The 12,051-nt window shown below is 40.9% G+C and overlaps 1 pseudogene; it reads right to left on the bottom strand.

The window, feature by feature from the left end:
* Nucleotides 1-10,542: 10,542 nt before the first annotated feature.
* Nucleotides 10,543-11,754, bottom strand: LOC112396580 (60S ribosomal protein L5 pseudogene; annotated as a pseudogene).
* Nucleotides 11,755-12,051: the final 297 nt, after the last annotated feature.

Raw genomic sequence — 12,051 nt, 5'->3', positions numbered from 1 at the left:
CTTTCCAGAAGCCCCCGAAGCTTCTTCACCTCTGTTCTGGCAACCAGTCCTCAGTGGTACCCTGAAGCTGGGGTTTTACTAAAACAAAAGAGTATGGTAGCCCCTTCATATCCGTGGGTTCCGCATCCCAAGATTCAACTAGACTTGGATGGAAAATACTCAAAAAATTCCAGAAAGTTCCGAAAGAGCAAAACTTGAATTTGCCATGTGCTAAAAATTATATGCATTGTATTTACAATTATTTACATAGCATTTACATTGTATTTGGTATTATAAGTAATCTAGAGATGATTTAAAGTATAAGGGAAGATGTGTATAAGTTATATGCAAATACTACACCATTTTATACAAGGGACTTGAGCATCCTTGGGTTTGGGTATCTGCATGGGTGCTGGAACAAGTCCCCTGTGGATACCAAGGGACAACTGTAATTTTTACTTTAAACCATGGTGTTTGGGAATAACATGCCCTTAGCTCTTATCATCTAATGAATCTATTGCTGTTCCTGGTTGAAACTGACGATGAAAGGGTGGAGGGGGAAGACAGAATTCCCAAACTGCTTGTGTTTGCTGTAAAGATGGCAGAAATAGAAAACAAGAAAGGAACCCTGGTTTCTAAAAACCAGGCAAGCGAAATCTGGAGGTTTAATAGCAGACCAGTAGTGTGGAAGAGAAATGGCGTTGCCTGGGAGCTCACGTGGGCCCCAGGAGTTTGTGTGTGAGTTTGGAGTTCATGACAGACGGTGCTATAGCCCAATAGCTGTCCTCTTAATCCCCACTTCGCCCCTCTTACACGTTCACACGTGATCCTCTGTCCCTTCTGCTTAGCCCACCCACTGGAAACGACCAAGAGCCCGTGTACCGAATTTTCTAAGAGTTTCTCTTTTAAATGTCTGTTCTCCTGGCCCTACAGACAATAGTAGCAAAAGCCAGGTGCTGGGCTCCGGCACCAGACTGCCCAGTTTTGAATCCCAGCTTTGCCACGTAGTGAGTGACCTTCCTTAACCTTCTAAATCTCAGTTTCTCACTTACAAATCAGCCGTAATAGTAGTACATTGGGATTTTGTGAGAATTAAAAGTGCTAATATGATGAATAGCTTAAGATAGCATCTATCTCTGCTAATATCTAATAGCATCCAATAGTAATAGTAAGCTCTCAATAATACTAAACTTATTTTACTCATAATTGTCATTACTGCAGCAGTGGATACTTTACATACATTACCTCTACTCTTTATGATAACCCAGGAAGGGATAAAATGTCTTAGAAATTGCAGAAGTTGGTGACAAAACAACATCTCTCAGATTGCGGCTTCTATCAAGAAAATGATGCAAAAACAACTGGTACATAATTTGCAAACTTCCCTGTATGATTTTAAGTCAGCCTTACTCATTTCCCTGCTAAGAATCTGTAGTAGGTCTTCACAATTGAATCAATGCTAGTTAAGCCTTAGTAATGATCTGTTTTGACCTTGCAAGACTGCAAAGCTGTGACCTCAGGGGGAGGTAGGTGCTCTCTCAGCAACTTTAAACCTCCCTCCAGCATAATTCTTTTCACATTGCCCTGTGTTCACTGGTTTGCCTTTCCCAGGAGACTGAGCCAGGTCATAGTCACCTTTATATCCCCAGATCCTGGCAAGGTCCACCTCCCAGTAGGTGCTCGAGAATCTTGGTTGAATGAATAAATTAATAAAAGTTAAAGGTGGAGAGATTTCAACTCAGCATAAATGTGGAAGCAAAGGAAGGAGGGAGGGGAGGAGGAAGGAAAAAAGAAAGACGGGAGGAGGGAGGGAGGGAAGGAAGGAAGGGAGGAAGGAAGAGGGCAGAGCATTATGGAAGTGGTTATTTCTCTAATACAGCGGAGTTTATTTGCCCATCTATTATCTGGATTTAAAAGTCCCAACTCTAAGATGCTATGAATTATTGAACACCTATTGAGGACTTAGAACTCCGATGGTTACCAGAAGAAAGGGAAAGTGAGAGTTTAGCACATAGACATTAGACACAAAAGTTATCCCCTGGAGCTTACAATTTAATTGGGGAAGTAAAATTAACACACAAAACAGTCAAAAGACAATACATCCTAGCATGTAATTAGGTTCTAAATTACTTGTTAGGGACAAAATTGTAAGGTCAGAAGGGAGGAACTGCAGTGTGAGCTGGAGGAATCAGGGAAGACTTGTTGAAGATTTGAGACTTGGGCTGCCCCCTGGAAGGATAACAGGGAAGAGCAACAACCTCGGTAAGGACAGAGGCAGGGAGGAGTCTGTTCAGAGATCACTGAGACCAATTTGGCAGGGGACAGGAGCAGGCAGAGTGGAACCAAGTTACTGGTGGCCTTGGAAGTCAGCCTAAGGCCTTTTTACACAGGATGTGGTAGCACATAGAAGCAGCCAGGAGGACGTTTTGGGCAGGACTCACTTCCTAGTCTTTCTTTCTCTTGCCTGTGGATGAGAGTGACTTGTATTGGCTAGAATCACCCTATGGGTGATGAATTTCCGAGAATGTGGCAGATGAAAGCGGTGGTGGCAGCACCAGCTCATTCTAGTTCCCAGATGGCGCTAAATCTAGGCCAGGAAGCGTCACTATTTCCCCCAATTCTGTGACTTCACAAGTTGCAGGAAATGGGGTGGGGATGGGAATAAAGAGCTTTTCTCCACTGCCTCAGAGGGTGGTATTTTACAAGAGGCATATGTGCTGGCTTCCATCTGAGATGGCTTCCACGTGTGTGCCTCTTCTCGTGAGTGATAAACCAATCAGAGAAGTATCCTCTTGGCAAGACAGCCCAATGCTGGCTGATACTACCTTCCAACTTTCTAGATCATTCTGATTTTACAGATACATAAGTATGTGTTTTTTCTATCTATCTTCTCTGAAGATAGATCCTAAACACACTTGATGGAGTATATAATACTGGCTTTCCACGAAAATGAATTCACCACAAAATCTGAGCTATCACTATAACACCCTGTTATATCAGAACAATAACTGCTTGGAGCCATCGCGATATATAAAGTATCAGAGCTTTAACAGAATGAAAACATGACATAAAAGAAATGCCCTTCAATTTTTATGCAAATTTCTCGATTTGAATAAAAGAAACATTAAGTTTACATATGCAAATTAATTCTAACTAGCCATGTTTTCATACTTAGTTATTAACCAGTTTTCTTTTGTCTCATTGAAATTAGCCCTACCATTTAAAAAATATTAACAAAAGAATGCTTTAAATGCCTTAAATTTTTATGCATTGATTATGAAATATTATCCAAATAAGGGAAAAAAACATATATTTGAAAATATACTATAAAACAATAAAGAAATAATTTTTTGGAACTAATTTTGTGTTAATTTGAGATTTTACTAGATATCAGAGAAACCATGTGTATTTGTGCCTCTCTCTGTTATGTATCTGTGATCCTGCTGTGTTTGTCTATGCCTCCATCCTTAGACTAAGTCTTAGGATGATTTCTCATGAGAACAATAAAAAGGATCTTCCACCAATGAATAAAGTAGCAAGAAAATGTTTGGGGGGAAATATTGAGAAGCAAGTCTGATCTTTTGTTTTATATACCAATGAGTAATTATTGATATAACAGTTTTAATTAAGGTAACTTCCACAGCCTAAGTACATTTCAAATCACATTTTCAACAAACATAAAGTAAGGGCCATTGCTTGCAAAATCCATTTTGCAGGTAGAAAAACTGATTGCAAGAATAAATGACTTGTTTAAAGACAGGTTGTCAGTAACAAAATCAAACCTAGCTGTCTTCAATTTTAGCTCAAAGTATTTCTCATTAACCCTCATTTATGTCCAGGACCTACTACTGGACAAGACCTCACTTTGCCCAGAGAAGGTCTCACAAGAGAAAAACAACGGATTTTAGGATATATCTCCCTATTATGTATCCCCTCTTTTAATTTATATAGGAAATTAAACCACTGGTTCTTAACTATGGTTGATCATCAAAATCACCCATGAGACTTAAAAACATGCAATGATCAGGACCCACACCAGAGCCAATGAAATATAATCTCTGGAGGTGAAGTCCTTCAATACTTCTTTTTCAAGAAAAATAACATATGTTTACTAATCAACCGCCTGGCACACTCCATATTGCTTTTTATTTCCTGTTTGGAAATGTCCCGAATCTCATCCTCCTCTTTATTTATTATACTTTTTGTCATTTCCATTGTCTACATTTTCTGTCCCTTTAATCTTTTTAAAAAGCTCCCCACCCGAAAGAAGTTTGATGATCTTGAAGATTTGGAAAGGAGATGGTATTAGAAAATTTCTAAAACTCTCTGTTTTAGAATGAAAGAATTAAAGGAAAATCATTTGCTGTGGAGGTGTCATCGTTTCATCAGCATTTTTGGAGACGGTTGTTGGGAAAGAAGATTCACAGATGAAACAACACAAAGGTAAATACATACAAAGAAGAGATCATTCGTACCGAGGAAGAAACAGACCCAGCTATGCTAGCTCATATTCAAGTGTTACTCTGTGACCTGTTTTAATTCTCTACATGGTACACTTAAATGAAAAAAAAAAAAGGTCTTTACAGGGGAGAATGGCCATCACTGAGGTTTCTTTTACCCTCTTTGTTGTACACAGTTCTATTAACCAGGGTTAGAATAGGGTTCATCCAAAAACCTAATATGATGAAACAAAACAACAAAATTACAAATTTACCATTCCTCCAGAATGCTTGGTAGAGAATCTGAACTAACCCAACATTGTGATAAATTGGCAACAACAATGTTTACTGTTTCATACGATGTATTTAACAGTAATCATATTCTGAATATAATTTTTAAATTTATTGTTTTATTCAGGTAACACTGGTTTATAACATACAAGTTTCACGTGTACAACATTATATTTCTACTTCTATATACACTACAGCTTGCTCACCACCCAGAATTTAGTTTCCATCCATCATCATACAGCTGATTCCCTTTACCTATTTCGTCCTCCTCCCGAATATAATTTTTTTGGATAAATCCAAGAAGTCACATCTTTAGTTCTCACTGGGCAATTCTTTAGGTACAAATGTACCCACACAAAACTGGCATGAAGTGACTAAGCAGAAATGCCTGTGTTCTATCTGCCCTGTCCATCACCACAGGAAGCAAGAGGACACAGCTGACAGAGAGTGCATACACGTCCTCATATTCATTCAACCATAGGTGCTGATTTCGTGTCAGGCACTGTGCTAGGCGATGGATTTACGGCTGTGAGCATAAGTTTTGGTCCCTGCCTTTCTAATACTTACATTCTAACTACAGAGACAGAGAACCATGGCATTCAAACTGATAGTGGAAAAAAGCAAAGCCACTGACTTAAGTCTGCTCAGGCTGCTATCACAGAATACCGTGACTGGGGGAGCTTACACAACATTTATTTCTCTCAGTTCTGGAGGCTGAAGTCCAAGATTAAGGCTTTGGCAAAACTGGTGTCTGGTGGGGACCTCTTCCTGGTTTGCAAACACCTGTCTTCCCCTTGTATCCTCACATGGCCGAGAGAACAAGCTCTAGTCTCTTCCTATAAGGACACTAACCCAGCATGGCAGGGTGAGGGTGGGGGGAACTCCATCCTCATGACCTTATCTAAACATAATTACATCCCAAATCCACCTCCTGATACCGTCCATTGGGGGTTAGGTTTCCACACATAAATTTTGGAGGGACAAACACAAAGTCCTTAACAGCCATCTAGACCTGTGTTATCCAACAAGATAGCCACTAGCCACATGTAGCTACTGAGCTCTTGAAGGGACGTTCATCCATGCTGAGGTGTCCTGTAGTGTAAATTATACACCAGACTTCAAAGATTTAGCAGGGAAAAAAAAACACTATGGGAAACACCTCATGAATAATTTCTTATATTGTTACCTGTTGAAATGATAATATTTTGGATATATTGGGTTAAATAAAAAATATTACAATTTATTTTGCTAGTTTATTTTTACATTTCTTTAATGTAGCTATTAGAAAAATTAAAATTACTTCTGAGGCTCACACTTATGTCCTGCATCATATTTCTGTAAGACAGAAGTGGTCTAGCCCCAAGGTTTTCACATAGAGGCGATTTTAGCAGACCAGCTCAGATCACTCCTTCAGACCCCTGGTTGTCACATGTCACCAGCATGTTCATGAGTAAGAGCTAGAGGGTTCTCTCAGAACCCTGAATAGATGGTTTAAAGTTTAAGGCACATACTTATGGGTCTGAGTATCCACAACAAATATTCACAACAGATCTCCTTAGGCCTCATGTTAAAGAACTTACTGCTTATAATTCTGACTAGATGGAACCTTCCACACTAAAGATTTTAGAGTTCAAAATGAGCCACATGTGGTAAATGGTTCATCTCAGCGAAGTTTATTTCTGCCTGAATGTGCCATATGTTTTAAAGAAGTTAAGAAATTTGGCTGAGATCAGTCCCGACCCTGTAACATTCTGATAATTGCTTTTCTCTTGAAGGTGTGCCTGATTTCAACTGATTTCCTTGCCATGTGTTATCTTCTTACTGCCAGGCAATAAAGGGTTCTGATTATTTCAGCTTCCTGGTTGTTTGGCTTTTAGTGAGGAAGTGTAACCATACTTGGATGTGATGCATGACATATTCGAAGCTGTAGTATCAAAGGGTTTTGGGACTTTGGCTAAATATTTAGAACCCCTACTTCTCTATTTCCATCCTGATGCAAGAGAGAAGCCCAGTGCTTATACACTGAAGTTCTTCAAAAATAACAGTAGGAAAATAAGTTTCCTTCCTTGGTCCCCAGGGACGGAAACCTACTCCCCACCTTCCCCACTCAGGTGTCTCATCTGAAAACTCTGCTTTGATCCTCCAGATCCACAGGCCCTGCTCACCTGAACCTCTCCTTCTCAAAGTGCAACTGTTGCTTTGAGATTTAAATAAAGTTTTCTCATGCATGCATCAGCATTTTTACATCCAGACCACCTCGGATTATTTCTTTTTAAAAAAAATAATTAATTAATTAATCTTCTTGTTTGTTTGCATTTGATCTTCATTGCCGCGCGGGGGCTACTCTTTGTTGTGCGGGTTTCTCACTGAGGTGGCTTCTCTTGCTGCGCAACACAGGCTATAGGTGCACAGCCTTCAGTAGTTGTGGCTCACGGGCTTGGTAGTTTTGGCTCGTGGGCTCTAGAGCGCAGGCTCAGTAGCTGTGGTGCACGGGCTTAGTTATTCTGTGGCGCATGGGATCTTCCCAGACCAGGGCTCGAACCCGTGTCCCGTGCATTGGCAGGCGGATTCTTAACCACTGCGCCACCAGGGAAGCCCCCCGATTATTTCTTAAACAGGCAGAAAGTGGTGTGCCCTTATAGTCACAGTCTTCAAAATTTAGGCGAAAATAAGGCTTTACTTGGAAGCAAAAGCAAACTGCTTAGTGATCGGGTGAAAGAAAATTATCTTGTTATAGAAACCACTTGAGGAAGACCAGGATTGGTCTACAAATACTGTGCTGCATCATTAAACCGCAGGAAGAAAAAAAAAGGAAACCACATTACTTTACGTAACTTTCAAACCTCATGTAACCTCCCAGGCCCTCCCCCTTAGTCAGATGCATCATCTGCTTCTGAAGCACAATAATTTTCCAGAGTAAAACTCATCGAGGAAAAGTTCCTATACTTTGGATTAAAAATACACAGAACTCATTTATATTCTAGGTGACGTACGACTATGTTGAACAGCAGGGAGAATAGCATATTGAGTTGGCATATGTCACAAATATTCCAGTTCTCCTTCTGGGTACTTGGTAGAATTGCATTTTCCCACCCATTTGAATTTAGACACAGCCATGTGAAGGTGGCTAAAAAAATACGAGCAGAAGTGCTGAGTGTCACTTCCGGTCAGCTTTGAGAGGAAGTGCTCATGGCAGGGTGTATCAGCTCGGATCTTGAGTGAATTAGATAACCAGAGTTCTTCTGAAGACCTAACTTTGAAGATGTAGCCTGTGATGTTAAGTCCTAGAGACTTGGGGGCTTTCATTACTACAGCATCTATCTATTCTGACTAATAAACACATCATTTAGAATCTAGTATCTTATTTTTACCTTCTGTGTCTTCTCAAAATATCACTTACTTTCTCCCAATGTAACAGAGGAAAGAGAATTCTATAAGCTGACTTAAAAAGAATAATTGCAAAGATAAAAGTACATTTAAAGCACAGAAAGTATACTAGGAGGGAAGAAGAGGGTGACTGTCTGACAATAGATATCGTTACTGCAGTTGTGTGTGTTTTGAGCTCATAGTGCCACTTCGCTGTGTTGAGCACCGGGATTTGCTCCATCTTTTCCCCAGGCCAGTTCAACAATGTTACCACAGAATGATTTTTAGTGACCAGTTTTTCCATGCCCTGCTTTTGGTTGCAGCTAGTTTTCCATTATGTTTTGATGTTTGTGGTCCTCATTTGACTCTGTTAGGATGGAGACCACCCACGTGAAGAACACCTGCAGTGTCTGCGCTCAGCATCTAACTTTTCATGTGCTTTTTTTCCTATTCTCCCACTGTGTACTAACCACAAGTATGCAAGCTAGAAGACTGAATACTAATCAAAAGGGAAAACTGGGTTGGTTGTGGCTTAAGGTGTTAGGAGGAAATTCCTCCAGCTGCTGGGGCATTTGTTGAACACATGACTACTGCTGGCAATGGCTGATGCCCTACACCAGCTGACTACCAATAACTGGGAAATTTAGTTATTTTTCTTTTTGATTTCCACTTAATTTGCAGTTTTATCAAAATGAAATGCGTACTTAATTTTTAAAAATCAAACAATTCTACACAGCCTGTAATGAAAACCTCTATCCGTCCCGACCCCTGATTTACACGCCTTGGATATCCATTTTAAAATCCATTCACTGCTTCTGTCATCATGTTTCTAAACAACCTGCTTCTCTTGTGTTGCTTGCTTTTTCAGATTTAGAGAGATGTAATGATTTCCCACTATAGAACACAAAAACTTCACTTCACTGCATTAACATCCTCCTGTAGACATACTGGCACATGTACGCATAGTATCAGTTCGTTTTTGCCGTGTAACAAATCGTCCCCAAATGTACTGGCTTAAACCAGCCATTTATGTACTCACAATTCTGTGGATCGGCCGTTTGAACTGGACTGGGCTGGGCAATTCTGGTCTTGGCCGTGGTCAGTTACTGGGGTGGCTGGGGGCCGGCTGACCAGAGTGGCCTCAGCTAGGGGGGTTCTTCCATTCTCCTCGTGGTCTTCCATCCTCTAGCAGGAGAGGCCAGGCACGTTCACACAGAGGATGGGCAGGGTCCCGGGGGCCCGAGTGGAAGCACACGCAGCTTCCTGAGGCCCAGGCTCAGAACTGGCTTTCTGGTACTACCACTTCATTCTCTCACAAGGCCAGCTGGATTTGAGTGGAAGAGGAATAGACTCCACCTCTTGATGGGAGGTGCTATAAAGTCTCATCGTGAAGGATACAGGGAGAAGAAAATTGTGGCCATTTTTGCAATCTGCTACACACAAGTAGTATACGTACACATAGGTACTTTCCCTCGCCACCATCCTCTTTACATAGACATATGATATATCACCAGTCAGAGTTAAATGAGTATTTAATATTGACCCTATTATAATGATGGACGTTTACTTACAACTAGGTCTCATAGTGAACTAGGATTATATTTTCTTTCTTACATGAGGATTTTTGCTCTGCTCTTCAGAGTAATTGTCTTGTTTTGAGTCGTTTGCTAAAGCTTTTCTATGTGCTTGCCGGTTATTCAGCTCCAAACTCTGCAGTAAGTATACATTTCCTAAGAACAACAGATGAATGATCAATTTCTTCCCCCACCCCCTTGGAGTCATCCCTCTGGAGCCCTCCATCCTTCTATTCAATCTGGACTCGGTCTTCTCTGGCCCTGTTGCATCGTAAACACTCTGAGGTTCCCTTGGCTACTTTCTTCTGTAGAATGCCCTCTTTCTTGTCTACTGGTGTCCTCTTCCTTTCTCCTCATTTTGGAGGGTATTCTGTAGTAGGTTCCTGGAAAGACTTTGAATGTTTGAAATGCTACCCCACCTGCAGACCTGTCTAACGGCGTGGACGGAAATTCTAAGGTGGAAGTTATTTTCTTCAGAATTGTTAAGGCACTGCTTTTCTACTTCCAATATTATTTTTAAGACCTCTGAGACCTTCTGATGCCTGATCCTTTGTCCATAATCAGGTTTTCTTCTCTAGAATTTTTTAGAATCATCTCTGTTACTGGACTTCTGGAAAAAAAGGACAATGATATATCTCAGTGGGGGTCCTTTTTCATTCATCTAATTGCATGTTGACTCAATCTAATAACTTTTCTACTTATTATGGGACTTCTATTGGATATCTTTTACAGATAATTTTTTTAATCTTATTTTCTCTTATTTTAAAAACTGTTTTCACTTGTTTTACTTCTACGAAGGTTTTTGTTGTTGTTGGTGGTGGTGGTTTTCGCTGCTTTGTCAATAAATTTATTGTCTTTATCTGAAAAATCTTCATAGGAAAATGTGGTTTGATTTATCTCTCAGTGGTCCACTCCTGAGCTCTGAGGCAGCTTGCCTTCAGAGCTACTTGATCTTTCTTCTGAGCAAGAGACATTCTGGAACAGTTCCAATTCTTTTTTTTTTTTAACTTCTTTCTTAGGCTTCTTCTGATAGGCTGGATTCTCTCATACAGTGGTACAGTTTTCGTGTACATCTCCTCCATCATGTCTGCAGCTATGTCGTTCTTTACGTATTGGGAGAATTGTTTCTTGTTAGCATCTTCCATAAGGTAACTCACATCCTCTGCAACGTTCTGAGCCACAATGTGCTTCTGAGGTACTTCTGCTTTGAATTCCCTGCTTTCTGAGTCGTAACCAGGGAACAATTTGGTACTGTGAGGCATTGATAAGCCTCCATCCACAACTCCCCTCAGAGCCCCGAAAACTTTATTTCCAGTGGTAGTCCTGGCAAAATTTTAGTTCAAATAGCAGGTGAAGGTACCAGGCTGACCATCAAAGCTTTCCTCATTGTATTTATATCTTGTCCACGTAAAACCAACTGAGAAGGCTGCGGGCCAGCAGGAGGCCAGGACAGAATGCCGCAGCATATCTGTCAGGCCAACCGTCACACCATGCTTCGGGGGTTCATGAGCATTATCTCCGCAGAATATCATACGCCCTTCTATTCGGGCATAAGAGATTTGACAAATGATACCTCTGTCGGTCACATGGACGATCATTCTTTATTTCGTTGCGTTGTACTTAACTTTTGTCCTGGAGTACCAAGTGTTTCTGAGCATAGCAATCAATTTTACCCTCTTGTTTTCTTTTAAATTTTACTTGGTATCTCTTTTTTTTTTTTATAAATTTATTTATTTATTATTTAGGGCTGCCTTGGGTCTTCGTTGCTGCACACAAGCATTCTCTAGTTGCGGCGAGCGGGGGCCACTCCTCGTCGCGGTGCGCGGGCCTCTCACTGTCGTGGCTTCTCTTGTTGCAGAGCACGGGCTCTAGGCGCACGGGCTTCAGTAGTTGTGGCACGTGGGTTCAGTAGTTGTGGCTCGCGGGCTCTAGAGCTCAGTCTCAGTAGTTGTGGCGCACGGGCCTAGCCGCTCCGCGGCATGTGGGATCTTCCCGGACCGGGGCTCGAACCCGTGTCCGCTGCATTGGCAGGTGGATTCTCAACCACTGCGCCACCAGGGAAGCCCTACTTGGTATCTCTTAAAGTAAGACCTATTCTTGATATCTTTAACAGAGATCCATGTTGATGGGTTGCCACTGACCTCTCTCTTGGAGTTTTTAAAACTTTATTTCTCTACCATTCTATTTAATATTTATTTATTCTATTATATTTTGAAATCCTAAGGGTGCTTTAAGTCTTGTGAATGCTCCTTTTCAAGAGCACTCTGTTCTTGTTTCATGGATGCAATATCTTCTCTTATTTCTCTGAGAGTTTTGTTTGTTTTTTACATTTTCTTCTGCTCCCTGAATGGTCTCTTCCCTCTGTGGTGTTCATGAATTTTGAACTTTGCCTTTTATGTTAG

Source organism: Neophocaena asiaeorientalis, unplaced genomic scaffold (genome assembly GCF_003031525.2).
Source record: "Neophocaena asiaeorientalis asiaeorientalis breed wild unplaced genomic scaffold, Neophocaena_asiaeorientalis_V1.1 scaffold273, whole genome shotgun sequence".
NCBI lineage: Eukaryota > Metazoa > Chordata > Mammalia > Artiodactyla > Phocoenidae > Neophocaena > Neophocaena asiaeorientalis.
The sequence above is the reverse complement of the archived record's forward strand: the minus strand, read 5'-3'. Positions and strand labels throughout refer to the sequence as shown.